This window comes from Rhinolophus sinicus, linkage group LG04 (genome assembly GCF_036562045.2).
Source record: "Rhinolophus sinicus isolate RSC01 linkage group LG04, ASM3656204v1, whole genome shotgun sequence".
Taxonomy (NCBI): Eukaryota; Metazoa; Chordata; class Mammalia; order Chiroptera; family Rhinolophidae; genus Rhinolophus; species Rhinolophus sinicus.
In genome coordinates this window covers 9,584,109-9,598,871 of record NC_133754.1, presented here as the reverse complement: position 1 = coordinate 9,598,871, position 14,763 = coordinate 9,584,109, and the positions used below count along the sequence as shown (strand labels likewise).

At 42.6% G+C, this 14,763-nt stretch overlaps 1 long non-coding RNA gene across 4 annotated transcripts; it reads right to left on the bottom strand.

Annotated features, from left to right (window-relative positions):
• Positions 1 to 6,055: 6,055 nt before the first annotated feature.
• Positions 6,056 to 14,478, bottom strand: LOC141571000 (uncharacterized). 4 transcript variants are annotated; one of them, XR_012495449.1, is made up of 6 exons: positions 14,143 to 14,478; positions 11,299 to 11,425; positions 10,385 to 10,728; positions 8,623 to 8,726; positions 6,785 to 8,354; positions 6,056 to 6,188 (listed from the first exon to the last, which is right to left on the bottom strand). It is a non-coding gene; the product is annotated as an uncharacterized LOC141571000 (long non-coding RNA). The 4 variants fall into 4 exon arrangements; XR_012495448.1 differs by having other exon boundaries at positions 6,785 to 8,726; XR_012495446.1 differs by having other exon boundaries at positions 6,785 to 10,728.
• Between the last annotated feature and the right edge of the window lie 285 nt (positions 14,479 to 14,763).

The window sequence follows — 14,763 nt, the reverse complement described above, 5'->3', positions numbered from 1 at the left end:
GTGGAAGTCTTCTTGGAACTGGGACCACTGGGCTTAGCCTTGAAGGGAAAACAGAAATGGGACATGTGGGTGTGCCGTCACAGGGATGAGGAAGGTGACGGCCCTCCAGGGTATAGCCCCTCCAAGACAAGGGGGCTCACCCAGAACCAGGCAGAGCCACTGGGGCCAGGTCCTGGGCTCCACACAGGACACACACACCAGATGCCTGACCTCTGTCACCCTGACGTCCCAGCGGGTTCTTTGTCCTTCTGGAGAAGCCCCAATCTCTCCATGCTCTACTCCACTAAGTTAAAATTAAGTCCACTCTTTACAGTCATTTGAATTTTGTGAATGAGCCGCATGTCAGAAATAGAAAACTGCAATGCTGACAAGGTAATAAGCATTCCTGAGCACTGTGCCCATTCCATCACGCACAGAGAGATGGCGCTAGTGAGAGGCGCAGTGAACGCTGAGTCCCCGGCCAGCCTTCCACACGGCAGGGCACACAACCATCTTTCTGAGCAGAGGTTTCTGAGATCATATGCTTGGGCGCTTCTCACTGCCTGAAGACAAAACCCCCCTCCAGACTCCATGACGGCAACAGAGAAAGGTGATATGGACTTCAAGGAACATTTTTTTTTATTCTTACTTTTCAAGAATTAACCTACATCATCCTTGTGATGTCCCTAGAGAGAGAGATGATTTTCCCATTTTAGAAATGTAACAACTGAGTCTGGTGCACATGCAAGTCTGAGAACCACTGAGCTGGACAAACCTGGTAGCCGTAAAGGTAGGGGGACAGATATTTATGGTGACAGAAAGAAAGAATGTGCAAAGGCACTGAGGCAGAGAGGAATGTAACCACGTGTTCAGGAAATGGCCAGAAGCCCCCGTGTGACTGGAGAGGCAGGAGAGCCAGCTCCGCAGAGGCCGGGGAGGCAGGCAGGAGCCAAGCCAGCGCAGGCTCCAGGGAGTGAACAGTTTATCCATGAGCTGTGGGAGGCACCACAGCTTTCTAAGCAGGAGTGAAACACAACCAAGTTTGCACTGTGCAATGCCCACTGTAGCTGCAGTGTGGATAATGGATCAAACAGAGGAAGGAGGGACAAGGAGAGACCAGTCCAGAGGTGAGGGGAGGGGTGCTGGGGGCTAGGACAGGTAGCGCAGTAAAGAGGAGACAGGGCTCTTTCGGACATGGAACCCTCAGTCCGTCTCCCACATAGAACCACATGTGAACGCTCAACCAGATCACATGAGACCTTGGCTTACAAGTCTTCAAAGGCTTGCCAATAAGTACCATTGGCATGCAATCCAGCACCCTTTCCAACAAGACCAGCTCCTGGGGCCTCGCCTCACTCTCGGCACCCCATCCACAGGCTGTCTCTCTGTTCTAACCTCAGGGTTTCTCACTTGCTGTTCCCGCTCTTTGAAGCACTCTTCTGGCAACTTCCACATGGAGGGCTCCTCCTTGTTTTTGGAGCCTCCGCTTAAATGTCCCCTCCTCAGTGCAGCCTTCCTGGACCATCCAATGGAAGTAGCGACCCCCACTATTATCCACCTCAGCACCTCAAGTGTCCCTTTCCCACGCCTTAGAGGACTTTGTCATTCTTTGTCTTTCATATCTTTTGTTTGTTTCTTCATGAGGAATGTGAGACCCCTGAGAGCAGAAACCCTGTCCATCTAGATTATCCAGCACAGTGCCTGCCTGCCATGTAGTAACCCCTTGGTAAATACCTACCACAGTAACAAATACCTACCACAGTAACAAATACCTACCACAGTAACAAATACCTACCACAGTAACAAATAAAAGTAGATGGACTCTGGGGAAGCTCTAAGTGTCAGGCAGGCACAGTAGGCTGGGTGGTGGTGACCTGCTCCAAGGACCAGATTACAGGAAAGACGATCATACTTTACATGCAGAATCTACATGTCAGCCTTATGTTTATTTCTTCTGTCTTCCTTCATTATTTCCCTGAGATTTGTTTCAGTGGCTCTGAACTTGTTCATTAGCCTATAAACTCCCAGGCAATATGTACAGTTTATCAAATTGTCTCTTTCCAGTGTCATTTGTTATATCCATTTGTGCTTCGATTTCTTAAAAGTTCCCAGGACAGGGGCTGGCCCAGTGGCTCAGGCGGTTGGAGCTCCATGCTCCTAACTTCAAAGGCTGCCGGTTCGATTCCCACATGGGCCAGTGGGCTCTCAACCACAAGGTTGCCAGTTCAATTCCTCGAGTCCCACAAGGGATGATGGGCTCCGCCCCCTGCGACTAAGATTGAACATGGCACCTCGAGCTGAGCTGCCTCCCGGATGGCTCAGTTGGTTGGAGCGCGTCTTCTCAACCACAAGGTTGCCGGTTTGACTCCCGCAAGGAGTGGTGGGCTGCGCCCTCGCAACGGCAACTGGCTGCGCCCTAGCAATGGCAACTGGACCTGGAGCTGATCTGCACCCTCCACAACTAAGACTGAAAGGACAACAACTTGAAGTTGAACGGCACCCTCCACAACTAAGACTGAAAGGACAACAACTTGACTTGGAAAAAAGTCCTGGAAGTGCACACTGTTCCCCAATAAAAAAAATAAAAAAAAAGTTCCCAGGACAACGAAAAGGTCACCCTATTTAACCAAATGACCAGAATAACAAAATTTATCTGCATTTGTATTATTGAGGAGATTTTTAGGTTACTAAGGAGTAAGACCCTCTTCTAATATATATGGTTTGAATTAGTATCATTTCCTTTTACCTTCGGGAGCACTTTCTATTTGCAAGCTCACTTCCAATGAGGAATCTTTATCACTCTCCACAGAAGTCAAGGTTTCGAAAATGATATAATCCCTATGCTCTAACTCAGGAAATGGGAGCAGAGCGAGATTACCTTTGCCAAGAACGAGAGTGGTTTTCATGGCTGAGTCGGTTTCAAATTCAGAGTGCATCCCAGGCTTTCAACACCCTACTAATGAACTGTGTACTGTTTTCATTTCTGTTTGCTTCCGTGCATATTCACCGAGCCACCAGCATCCTACAAGATCACTATCCAAGCTACAAAGCCTTTTCAATGGCGAACACCAGACATAGTTCAGACTTTAAGTACCAGGAAGCAACTGGGAACAGCTGCTTTTGAATCAGACATAAATCTACGCAATGCTCCAATATAGCAAGAAGGGGAAAACGACCTTGTCTCATTAAATAGCTAACAGGAGAGTGTATCTGATAGTAAAATCTTGGCAGAACATAAAATACCTGTTTACTGCCAAATTCTAGTCACACAACATTAAGGTTACCCATTTAAGCACGGAGCACTGGCTTCTCATCATATATAAGGAGTCTCCCTTGTGAATCTCAGTTGTCTTTAGAGAGAGTAGAAACACTATTGCCAAGATAACCAGGGCCCAACCTTACAGGGATTTGTAGATAAAAATTAATCCCTTGAATGGTGCCCAGAAGCAAATCAGTGACTAATGGAGACTAGCAAGCAGAGGCATAACTAACCTCCTGGCGCCTGTAGCAGCCAAAGCTTTTGAATAATTTTCCAGGGTAGCTCCTTAGTACAGCACACAGACAAAACCCCATCCAAGCGTTAGGAACAGGAACTATACAGGCCTGGCCTGGTTTTTTTTTTGCCGTTATCCTTTGTCATGGTCCCTCTCCAATTATTGTACGTGAGTCTCTCAAGTTTGTTACAGGGTGATCAACTCCTGCCCAGTGAAAAGGTAACTTTTATTTTTATTTTTTTACTTTAATGCAGCCAAAAGTTAATTTTAAGGAAAATACTGGGGAAAAATATACCATGGAACATTTTTAATCAAGAAGCACAACATTTCCCGTATAAATGTTGCATAGGACCTGCCATGAAAATAACCCATTTAGTAAAATATTCTGAAATCGAATCTAATAAAGCTAGATAGAAAAATCCATTCTTCTACTTTGGAATAGAATGTATAATAAAACTAGGGAAATGTTCGCACAGCATTAAACACGACATGCCTAGTGTAATGCAGAGCATTCAGAGAAAAGCAGAGTGTAAGAAATGGGAAAATAAAAGAAAGGGTGACAGCATTCTAACACGGCCACAATTAATAGATCTACCTTCAAAGAGAAGAAAAAGAAAATCAATTCAGTTAGAGAGATGTCGGGATGGAACAATTATTCACGGCTAATTTCTTCTCAAAAGATGATGACAATGGGTTAGTTTTCCCTGATACTGATAAAGAAAAACCTTTGGGGAAGTCATTTGCAAAGTTTAGCAAGGATATGAATTATTCTCTGGTATGTTGGGAGGTAATGAAGAAAAGTAAAATATTAGTACAGTCTAGCAAAGGTCATCAAGACAACTGAGCTGATACTATAAATTACTGTTTTCTAAAATCCAAACCTGTCATCAATATGCCTCATGATGAATTATTTCCTAGAAAAGATGATTTGTTATGAAATGTTCAGTAACTCACCAGATAAATGACCTAAAATCATTTTATTCACTAGCACATTGTGAAAAACAAGATTGGATGTAGTTGTTCTACCTATAAGTTAAGAATCCTTTGAAAACAATTACTGTAGTACTGTTTTAATGTATGCTCTTGGGTTTGGCCTTCGAAAAGTTGGTGGTATGTCATGACACGTGCTCAAAGAGTTTACCTGGAAAAATAAAAAATCTTGGAGGTTTTCACAGGCATAATTAGGATAATTATAGATTATAGCCTAGAGCTGTGATCAAAGACCATGCACAGTTGTGAGAAACGAACAGACTGGCATGGTTGGTCCATTCATTTTCATCGTCCAAAATGTCTATAAATAACAGGAGGAGATCCGTATCAAAGAAGACCCTTCCCCCTAGGCCTGGTGAAGCAAGGGCTGTTTACCATAAACCAGATTTTCAGCAACCCCTATATAAACTTTGTCCAAAATATACATATATAAAATGATATGTGTACGAAAAGGAACATGTGTACAAAAAGGGATCTGTGGGTGTGCATCTGTGGGCTCAGATGGAAGGCCATGTCTCCCCCCTACACGATGAAGCTCCTCTGAGAACCATGAACATTGGCTGATACATAGACACATTTTGAACAGAAAATACGTGTTTGATTTCTCTTTTCAAAACATGGTGACCCAAACAGAGACCACTAGCTGGTATTATTATCCGTCCAGTCTTTGATACTGAACCTTGAAGCTATCACTGAGACAACAGGGTTAATTTTCACTGGGACGGGCATTTATTTATCCTGACTTGCTGAAGTAGCAGCTGAAAATCTTAGTTTGCCTGGTAAGTTCTCAGGCATGTTAGCACGGTCTCCTGTTTGGTCTGCCTCTCCTGTGTTCATTCCCCCATTGCTTCAGGTTGATTGACCTATTCACTGCCCTTTCACTCATCCCCGACACTCTTTGCAATGTTCAGCGGATGCATTTTTAATTGGGCCAACCCTTCTACCTGCAACACATTCTCTCTCCCTTCTCTCCACATGCATCTCGTGCAGATCTATGCGTACCTCGACCTCATAGTTTCCATGGCTTATTTACACTTCATTTATCAAGCACAACCCGGAAAGCCTTCTCTGAACACAGCAGCTCACCTTCCTCTAGCAGTTCATACTGTCAGAACTGATAATCCTCTTACTGCCTCATGTGATTGTCTTCAATAATTATGTTGGTTGTAAACTGTTTGAAAGCAGGCCAGTGCATGACGTATCTTAGTGTCCTTAAAAATGATAGCGTTGCATCTTCTTTATAGTAGGTGCTTAAAGAATGTTTTGATTCATGAATGGATCGAGTTTAAATGGCCCTAAATATTTCTCCCAATTTTATTTATGTAGGCGAATTAGCCTGTGAGCAGATGGCATTCCTATAAGCATACTAGATGAATTTCTGCTAACCATAACATATATACCAGAATCTACATCATGATGTCCCCAGATAATAGGATTAATCTTAATCAAGTGAAGAATCTAAAAAACAAAATGTAGAAAACAATTTTCATTATTTTAGTTAAATTTTTTTCTTGATTAGGCAATTATTTTCAGTTTGGAAATGTGAGGATAAAGAAAGTGGTAACTACAAGCGAATTTTCCTTTTGCGGTTCATATTTAAGAATTTTCATTTATTGCTTTTGAGGAAAGCTGCTGCAAAAGGGAAGTTGAAGACAAGCTGAATAAAGTCTTTCCATGAAAGATAACTGCAATGAAACCACTTCTGCTTTCTTCTTAAAAACACATCTGGAAATTGGAAGAAAAAAACAAGAAGAAACAAAAGGAGGAGGTGTCAGATTCCAACATTACCAAACATAGATATAGAGCATTAATGAAACAACTAACTTCAATAGCTAAGTCTCAGCAAACACTTCTGGAAACATCCATTGGCCTCTTCTCTCCTTGAGTATGTGACTGTCGCCGTCTTTTTACCATCCTAACAGAAGCACTGCATTAATAAGAATAAAGTGTAGGAGTCCAGAGGTATTCTAAGCATTTACATTCTGTTGTCAACCCCATAAGAAAATTCACCATGCCTATTTGTGAATGCATATTACAAACACTTTCAATACCTTTTGTGAAAAATCCATAGAACTGGCTAAAAGCATTGGTTTTTCAACCTTTTGGAAATATTGAGAAGAGTTTGAGCAGCCTCTCTTCTGAACAAAGAAATGATTACTCTGATTATTCTTCCTAAAGAATTTTTTAAGATTATGAATCCATCGTAGCATGTGTGTTTTAACTCGACTCGACTCTCTCTATGGGCATCTAGAGGGCTCTTAAAAATACAATAAAACTTGAACTAAATTCCATGAAAACTCAGATAAGAGAAAATTACCTACCTCTGAATCCTCTTTGGAGAGTGTTTTAGAGAGATCGAAAAAGGACATTGATGGATTCCTGCAGACGAAAGTTTAAGAAGTAATAATACCTGAGTGGGATGAAAAAAAAACACCAAAGTTGCTGAAGTGTTCCCAGTGTATTCTGCTGGTGCTTTAAGCTCTACACTGTAGTAATTGGAATGGGATTTCATGACGAGAAGTTTTTACCCACTCACACCGACTGCATCCTTGTAAGAGAGATGGAGACTAAGTGTACCTGTTATGACCGTTACCATCGTGGTCCCCAGGGAAACAGTGCACGATAGTTATCAAACCTGTAAAAGTACAGGAGGAGAGCAGGCAGCACTTCAACAAGCTCAACACTCCAACAGACTTGATGCTTTAAAGTAAATAAATAACAAACTCATACAATTCTGCCTAACTAATCATGAGGAGAAGGAAAAAAAAGCTTTATTTCCTTCTTTATTTCAAAGGTTTTAACACTGAAAAACAGCCCACTTCGCTTGAAAAATATTATTTATATTCCTTATTTCTTCAAAGAATATAGAAACTCAATAGGGTGGTCAAGTACAACACATTTTAAGGTGTAGGTAAAGTTCAAATTAGCTGTGAACACAAATAATTCATCTACCCTAAGTTCTTTAGATACAATAACTATTTACGCCTTTCCTGATTCCATTTTAGCTTCCAAAGATATGTGGCTAAGTCATACATAGGCAAGATCTTTTATAGAAATCCATTATATGTGACGGCAAAATTCCCATCCCCAATCTCTGTACTTGAGATGTACCTTTTTTCCTTCTTGTCCAGAGCTGTCTTTGAAATCCATGGGCTCTCACTACTACTGCATGATAAGAAGAGCTGGTGAGGGTTTTTCAGCCTTCTTAGTTCTCATTCTAACTTAACCTAGAGTCACTCTGCGTAATGAGGAAAGAGAGCGTGCAGTAGCTCTGCACATATATGCTACTGAAGTCGAGAGGAGGCTTGGGGTAGTAGAGCAGACCGGAGCCTACCATCTCCAGATGCAACATTTTCCATCACCTGCTATGTTGTTCTCAGGGGTTCATGGAGCTGCCCATGCCTAAGCCATTGCAGATCTAGTTACAGGTGGCCAATTGCACCTGATCTGTACTTCCTAACTTGACTTTCTAAGTGAGGTAAGGAAACCAAGCTTAACAAACAGCAGAGGTACAGACTATGGAGAAAAACAAGATGGGACTATGTTTCCAAAAGTCCAAGTCACGGGTGGTTCTGAGTATTTATTACATAACCTATGCAAACTGAGATGCGATGTGGTTGACTCCTGTTCTCTGCCCAGCTCCCCTCTGATTCAAGCAGGCTCTGATCTTCCGGAAGGGCAGGATGGCAAAGGTCCCCCTGCCTCCCGGACGGTAAAGCAGGATGAGGTCAAATCTCCACATCCTTGGGACTTTCTGAGTCCAGCGCTCTTTGTGTCTCCGTTTTTATAGTGTATTCTTCCGCTTTAAATATCCATGTTCTTGGATGCTCAGTCCATTCTCTTCTCACTTCACTAATATTTCTCAGTAAAAGTCTAGACCTTTGGCTCCACCTACCAAGGAGGATTCAAGAAAAGAAAAAATACAAAATTGCAAATACAAAATTAGGTATGAAAATGAATACTTACTAAGAATAAGAAGAAGAAAAAATCACAGCATATTAATGGATAGGTCACAGCTGGTCCTAGGGGCGACGCACCATGCCCCTTCCGCTGTCATAGGATGTGGATCTACTGCTGTCACTGGGAACAAACTGTGACTCCTCCCTACTCCCACTTGTGTCAATTTCCATTTTCACGTAATTGTGCTTTGGAAAATTACCTCTTTCACAAATAAGGTGCCTGGTTAGTTGAGAGATTCCACTGATGCTTATGAGTCTTTTGTGCAATATTTCATCAAGTTTTCTTGCAAATTCTGGTTAATAACTAATAGAGGAAATGAACAGTCATATCTGGTATTACAAGTGAAACAATTATTAAAAAATAAAAACCCTTGAGACAAATCTTGTTTCTTTCCCCCCCAAGGTTTTTTTGTTTCTTTACTTACATTTCTTAACCACAACCATAATAAAAGACAAATTTTACTCTACTAGCCCACCACTACTCTTTAAAATACATACAGATTTGCAAGATAAACAAAACATAGACTACAAATTACTCTCAGTAGTTAAGATTCAATTGCATTGATAAAATTATGGGAAAGGGTTCATTTTCTGGTGTTGCCTTTTGCTTTTTTTTTTTTTTTGGAAATCCTGGTTGCTGGCTTACTCTCTAATTTGGTAATTTGCAATAAGTTTCCCAGTCAGTGCAAATTAGCAAGGTTTAGCTATAATGTGAATATTCGTATCTTCATTTAGAACCATTCCACATGTCTTCCCCTGGTTTCTAAAGACATGTTTTGTTTTGTTTTCTAAACCTTGGAGAAAGCTCTATGGAATGTATGGCTATGATGTTTATGAAAAGGTATTTGATAATCAATGCACTATTTTTCACTTTCTATAAAGAAAATGTCAGCGACTTTGGCAATATTGTACTTCAAAACCCCGAAGACTGTCAGACAGGCCCATGTCCGTACCGTGCTATAGTAAAGAAATATCGGTCCTTGGAAGGGAAAGGGTTTTCTAGCCCAGGCTGAGCAATACCACATGACCACACGTCTCGCCTACGTGTAAGCTGCCAATGGCAGAATGTCTGCCTCTCGTTTGCTGGCTCTAAGCCCTCCACACAGCATCCTGTTCTACAGCCACCAGGGCTGTGTGCTTTCCGCTCTCTGACCTGTGAGGCACGCTAGAGAAATGTTGCCTCTCTCTATGACCCTTTAAAGACACTTCAGTGTCTTCCGAAGTTCTCACCATGGCATTCACTTGCTTTCATCATTCTCCCTGACCACCACTCCTCCTCATGGTGCTCTAATTTAAATGCATGCTGGAGACCGCCACTGGCAGTGGCCTTCTTCCTTAGAGAAGTGACAATAGGATCTTACCGGTGAGTACACCAAAACTCCCGACCTACAAGTTCCTTAGGATACCCTCCTCAGCCCTGGGCCCTACTCTACTGCCTCGCCCGACTCAGGCCTCAGAGAACTCCAAGGCTGTCTTCCCCTCTCTCTCCTAAACATGGTGTTATTCAGATTGAACTCGTGTCATCAATCAGCTTGGAGATGAGACTGATCACATGAAACAATATCCTCATGAAAAAGGAAGATGAAATTACCGGCCGGGACCAAAACAAGATGGTAAGATGGACAGTGGGGTGAGAAATCAGAGTTCCTTATTTTTCTGCATCATATCACCTCCCACTTATGGTTCTAATATTCCTGAAAGAATCTTGAGCTTTGAATTTGAATGTGTGCTCTGACACATCTCAGAGACTCTCTCCCCTTATTTATAAAATGCGGATACTACCTCACAAAGCTGTAGTAAGCACTAAAAAAGAAAATACGTCAAATACCTAGCCCAGAGCCTGGTGCAGAGCTGGGCCTGAACAGACAGTGATGTCATTGTCATAACTGAAATCATTAGTATTAAAATGGCATGTGTCTGAACATCCACCCAGGTCCTTGCTGGGGCCCTGGGGTTAATTACCGGTGAAATAGTCATTGACGCAGTTTGGGCTCCAAATCCAAGAGGGAATCTGACTAGAAGCAGCCTAGTCTACGATGAGCCAGCGGGACGAGCCAACTCTGGGTTATTTTCAGGAAAGGCAAGACGCAAAAAACAAGATCATCCAATACTGAATCCAATGGGCCAGGCACGGGAGAATTGACGGCCAAGATTTCAGAGTCGTGATGGAGTTGAGGTTAGCACAGGAACAGGTGGGCAGCAGGTGGCAGCAGTCCTAGCCCTCAAGCACAGGTGTGCACTTCCAGCTCACCTCTCAGAGCCAGAGGACACCTGGTGCTGGGGGAGGTGACACAGGCAGAAAGGGTCTGAAACAGGACAGAGAGCATGGAATGTGAGAGATGAGAATGTTTTTAGCCCGTTTGAGCAATTTTTAAAATGCCACGCAAATACTATTCTGATACTACCACCTGTGGAAAACACCTGTGCTCAAAGCCAGCCTACCTGGAAGACCACATTTACTGAGCAGCAGTTATTTCCTGAAAATCAGGTATCTGCTCTCAAAGTCACAGCCCCTGCTGGGCAGACACAGCCATCAGACCCAACAGCTGTGTCCATTTAAATGACCCGGCAAAATGACCCCAAGGGGACAGCAGGGACCCCACAGAGCGTCCCTTCGAATCTCCTTGGTGGCCCTTTCCAGCTGCAGTCAATCTGTCAGCAGCATTTATTGGACACTCGTCCTCAGGGCTGTGGGCAGTTCTGAGAACCGGTGTGCGGTTCTTTCCAGAAGGGAACAAGATGTCATCTCTTCTGCTCAGATGTGTACAGCCGCCCCCTCACAGAGCCAAAGGCTCTTCTCCCCACCCAGTCTCTTTCTATTATACTCCACAGCTTCCCACAGCCACCATCCTGGCGCGTCTGCACATTTTTAATACTTTAGTATAACACGCCTTCTCTTCAGACTCCTCAATGCCTGTTCTCAGGATTCATTGAACACTTTCTGCTGGTCAATGTGCACCCACTTCAAACCTTCATTTTCAGTGTAGTGTTTAAGAGCTCAGTCTAGGGAAAGGGAAAAAAAGGAAAAAGAAGCAAAAGTGTGAGCCTCATGAAAAGGGAAAATCAGAACAGACTGCAATGAAGCTAAACTGTCTATTCATTTGAATCGAATGCTATAAATTTCTAAGCATAATGTTTGACAGTAAACTGTCATCAAAGCAACAGACTCATTATAAAAATGCTAAGGGTATATAAATCTCATTGACTGCTTATCATTAACTGTGCGGGGTGCTGATAGGAAATGCCTGGTTATAATTTATATTTCACTAATAAGGTCCATTTTAGAGTACAGCTGTCAAATCTATTACTCACCTTTCTCCAGTTTCATAGTTGTTCTGGACAGCACTGAAATTGAATGTTAAAAGTGTGGTTTCGAGCATTATCGTTTGCTCTGATATCTCATCCCAGCATATTGAAGCATGCCTCACCTCTAATCAGAACTCAACAGCAAAATTGTTTTTCAGAAAGCAACCACCCCCATCAAAGAGAGAGAGAGAGAGAGAGAGAAAGAGAAAGAGGAAAACAGTCCTTTAAAAAGGAAAGATGCAAAAGAATATTATTTGCCCACTTTCAAAACTTAAAAGGGAAAATGCAATTCAAATATTGGCAATTCCAATTATTCTATCCTTCTAACATATTATCAGAATTAATGATTAATGATATTCTTCTTTGTTTTTTGTGGTTTGGGGTTTTTTGTTTGTTTTTGGTCATGATGAAGATATCTGCCAACAAGCTATTACAACATGGCAGGTGCAAGACGAGGCACGGCTGAGGTTGTCCCATTTATCTTTAGGTTGGTATTCAAGGGTCTCGAAGCAGTTTACCCAAGGATGAGGCCACATCCTCATAAGCTCACAAATCGGGAAAAAGTTGTGGGTCCTTACAGATGCTGCCTGAGGCACAGAACATGTCCAAGGAAAATCTGAATACAAATACTAAGACAAGCACACGGTTGAACCTCCACCACACCTGAAGTCTCATATTCTTGATATGCTTAACGCTAAAAATGTCTCAGTAAACTTTCAGAGAAAATGTGTTTGTGTTTTGGGCATACCATGAATTGAATGATACGTTATAGTAGCTCTAATGCACCAGGTCTCGCTTCACTGGAGGTTTCTAGGGTATTGAGGAGCAGACAGACGCTTCTAGAATGTGTCAAGCTAATATGTTAGGCAAGAGTAAAAACTGAGGGCCACAATGAGAGCTGAGCTTTGCCAAAACATTAAAGCAATAGAGAACAGGTTCGTAGTAATCAAATCACAGACCTCCTGGGTCAGAACCAAAGTCCACACTAGAAAGGTCTAAGATGAAGCCCACAGGGCAATGAGTTGCTATTCCCAGCCAGCTGGTTTTGACTGTGAAATGCTTCCTCTTCTGTGGTCACGTCCTCTGTGCATTTTAAAGCAACATTACTTACAAGCTATCCCTGACACAAAGGACTGGGCTTCAATAAGTGAAATCACTGAATTGTAGGACCTACACAGTAGCTCCTTTCTCACCATCTGTGCTCTTGGACTTCTCATATTTCTGATAACTAACGCCACCGTTTTGGGTGAAAGATGGGACCGTGTTACACGGAATTCTGCTACCAAAGGTCTGGGTTCCCAATCCCCCAACTAGATCATTCAGTTCAAAATCAACATGCCAGATTATAGATAAATTTGTTCCTAGTGTCATTGATGCATAACATTAGTACTCTGTCACCACTTCCTTCTGAACTTTGCTGGAACTCTCCAGATACTTTCCCTTAGGCTACAGATCTTTAACCAGAAATTTAAGGACTGCTGCCAGATACCCCTTTATTGTTTTCTCTAATCTTTTGAGGCTCCTTCTGTCCCTTTTAAAATTTGGTCCAACTGCTCTTTCCATTCTATACAACCACCCAGCACTCAGCTGTCACTCTTCTGTGTATGTTATAAATCCTTATCTGCCCTGTCCTCTTAAGTCTTCTCTTCAGCCTTTTAGTGAGATGAAAACACACTCATGCATTGAGTCAACTTGAATAAAATCCTGCCTCAAACATCACTAGATCTGTAATCTGGGAGGAAGTCACTTAAACTCTCTCAGCCTATTTCTTCATTAGTAAAATGAACGTGTAAATCTCTTCCAGTATACCCCTTCTCAAACACGTTGACTAGGTCATAGCTACCAAAGTAATAATCTCAGCTCCTTTCCACTCACATTTGACATATTCTCAAGGGCACACCCAGGTTTTTTAGTCACTCACAGGAGGTTGCAGCTAGACTGTTGGAGAAGGGTACTTGCTACTCTCCCCACTGCCATTTGTCACAAAGGCTGCCTTGATTGTGTACAAAGCTCTTGAACAGTTAAAAGCTAAATTCCTTTGCTTGGCACCCAAGGCCCTTTGTGATGAGCCTGACTCTCACTCCCTGTGTCCTGTCCTGCCCACAGCTTCCCCCAACACCCCCCAACACACGCACACACACACACACACACACACACACACACACACACACACTCTGGTCCCCAGCAATACTGAACAACCAAGCTGTGTTTTGCCTGTACACCTTGGTATATGTCCCCCCTCCTGCTGTGCTCCTTTTTGTTTCTTTGTTTGTTTAAGGAATCATCCTTTAAGTCTCAATTCAAATTCTATTCCTATCAGGAAACTTCCCTGACACCTCCAGGCAAACTGTAGCTCTACTAGCCCCCCACTCTCCTGCCAATTTAAACACTGCTTCCGCAGTTGTCATTGGTACCTGTTTATCTGCAGGTCTAGCAGCCCCTTAGATGTCAAGCTCTCCCAGCAACAGTGTCTCTGGATTTCACCTCCAGGGTGTACACAGTACACAGCACATTGCATCTGCTCAATAAACAGTAGAAGAATAAATGAATGTTGCCAACCTCTTCTAAACCCCCCCAAAAAAAAACTTCAAACAGAACCGATTATTGTTCAGTTTTGTGGCTTTGTAAATACAACATGGTCTCACACATTCTTCTGGCACGGTGTCTTCCTGGGCTGGATAACAATTTGCTCAAATCATCCTACACCAAACGTGACTTCATCTAGAAACTTATCAAACGTGGCCACACATGTGAGGTTGCAGAGGATGAAACCCTGCCAACATCTAATTCACATTCACTGGTATAACGAACTCCACAAGTAGGTCATGGAGGTGAAAAGATGAAGATAGCAACTCAGAGGCCCTTGGAATTAATGTGCTTTACACAGGGAAAAACGCTGCTGTTTTAACGTCTGGCCACATTCCTAACTTAGCCAGGTATTTCACTAACAGAAGAAAGCACATACCATAAATCCATCCGCATGGATGGAAAAAGAATTTCGTGCACATGTATAAGGGAAGCATGAGTGATGAGAT